At 43.4% G+C, this 2,388-nt stretch overlaps 1 pseudogene; it reads left to right on the top strand.

Moving 5' to 3' along the window:
• LOC128375466 (piggyBac transposable element-derived protein 4-like) overlaps window positions 1-931 on the top strand; it is a 1,739-nt pseudogene extending 808 nt beyond the window's left edge.
• The last annotated feature ends 1,457 nt before the right edge of the window (window positions 932-2,388 follow it).

The raw sequence follows: 2,388 nt of genomic DNA on the forward strand, positions 1-2,388 counted from the left end.
AATCAGGGCCAGCGTGTGGTTCTCGAGGTGACAGAGGGTCTTCGGGGGCACACCATCACATGTGACAACTTTTTCACATCCTATACCCTTGGCCAGGAGCTGCTAAGGAGGAAGCTGGCCATGGTAGGAACTGTGAGGAAGAATAAACCAGAGCTTCCCCCTGCACTGCTGGCAACAAGACAGAGGGCCAAATTCTCTTCCCAGTTTGTGTTCACTGACACGCACGTTCTTGTCTCCTACTGCCCCAAAAAGAGGAAGAATGTGCTTCTCATGAGCACTCTGCATCGGGACACTGCAGTTAGCACCGCAGAGGACAAAAAGCCCCAGATCATCCTGGATTACAACAAGAACAAGGGGGGAGTCGACAACCTCGACAAGGTATTGTAATATTTATTCATTCAGGTCAATGCATTGCATTCTTATGTAAGAAAATAAGAATTCATTTTTGACTGATTTGTTGTTTACTTTTGCTGCAGGTCACCAGTGTATACAGCTGTATAAGAATGACAGCCCGTTGGCCCCTGACTGTGTTTTATAACATGCTTGATGTGTCTGCATACAACGCCTTTGTGCTGTGGAGAGAGATAGACCCAAGCTGGAATCAGGGGAAGTGCCACAGGAGGAGGCTGTTCCTTGAGGAACTTGGAAGAGACCTTGTGACACCTCTCATAAGGAGGCGCCAGGCACTTCCCCGCACGCCAGACTCTGCCACCTTGGTCATGGAAATCCAGCAGGATGCATCGACCCCTGCAGCTGCTCCTCCTCACCCATCACTCAAAAGGAAGAGGTGCCGATTCTGTGCAACTGACAACAAATCCAGCATCAGGTGCCAAAAATGCGATGCACATATTTGCAAAGCGCATAGCATCGTAACCTGCCTCTCATGCAAATGAAGACACATGGACTGGTTTTCTGTTTTTGTGTTAGTTGATTTGAAGTTGCATGCACGCATGTGCATACGCACACACGCACACACACACACACACACACACACACACACACACAGTTTCTCTGTTCATTGTATTTTTCTAAAGAAGTTGAAAATAGTTTTGGAGAAGTTTTCAAATAAATGCTGTGCTTTGCAAATCATAGTCATTTGTTCTCTCTTATTTATGAATACAGTTTTGACCTGTGGATATCCTGGCTAATGTTTGACATACAAGTCAGTGGTTATCCAACATTAGTAATAAATCATAATAAAAAGTATAAGAGGTGTAAAATAAGTTTAGAATATGTGGTAATGAGTTGGAATGAAGTTGGCTAAAAATATGTAACAGAATGGTGTAATCATTTGAGACTTACATGCTTTATAAACAGTCGAATTAGACCGGGTCAATCTGACATTTCATGTAAATGAGATCTACCACACCATACATTACAAAAAAAAAAGTAAGATCTGTGGTTATGTGTTGGAAACAAGTTGACTAAAAGGTGTAACACAGAATTGTGTGATCATGTTATACTTACATGCCTTATAAACAGCCCAACAAGACCGGGTCAAATTGACCCAGGAGGACAAAAGGTGCGTAGTAAAAACGAAGACAATACGAGGGCTAAAAATAAAAGAAGCAACGAGTCTGCTGCTGAAACACAAACTTTAATCTCCGTCACCGTGACAACGAGTCTGCTGCTGAAACACAAACTTTAATCTCCGTCACCGTGACAACGAGTCTGCTGCTGAAACACAAACTTTAATCTCCGTCACCGTGACAACGAGTCTGCTGCTGAAACACAAACTTTAATCTCCGTCACCGTGACAACGAGAACTCAAATTATCCCCAAAACACAAAACTGGGGCTGAAACATGCTAGCAGAGAGCTAGCTAACGAGCTAACAGGCTAACAACATGTGTGTGTGTGTGTGTGTGTGTGTGTGTGTGTGTGTGTTAGATGAGTGTGTGTGTGTTAGATGTGTGTGTGTGTGTGTGTTAGATGAGTGTGTGTGTGTTAGATGTGTGTGTGTGTGTGTGTGTTAGATGTGTGTGTGTTAGATGTGTGTGTGTGTGTGTGTTAGATGTGTGTGTGTGTGTGTGTGTTAGATGAGTGTGTGTGTGTGTGTGTTAGATGAGTGTGTGTGTGTGTTAGATGAGTGTGTGTGTGTGTGTGTTAGATGTGTGTTAGATGTGTGTGTTAGATGAGTGTGTGTGTGTGTGTTAGATGTGTGTGTGTGTTAGATGTGTGTTAGATGTGTGTGTTAGATGAGTGTGTGTGTGTGTGTTAGATGTGTGTGTGTGTTAGATGTGAGTGTGTGTTAGATGTGTGTGTGTGTTAGATGTGTGTGTGTTAGATGTGTGTGTGTGTTAGATGAGTGTGTATTAGATGTGTGTTAGATGTGTGTGTGTGTGTGTGTGTGTGTGTGTGTGTGTGTGTGTGTGTGTGTGTGTGTGTG

Source organism: Scomber japonicus, chromosome 2, assembly GCF_027409825.1.
Source record: "Scomber japonicus isolate fScoJap1 chromosome 2, fScoJap1.pri, whole genome shotgun sequence".
In the NCBI taxonomy this organism is placed as follows: Eukaryota; Metazoa; Chordata; class Actinopteri; order Scombriformes; family Scombridae; genus Scomber; species Scomber japonicus.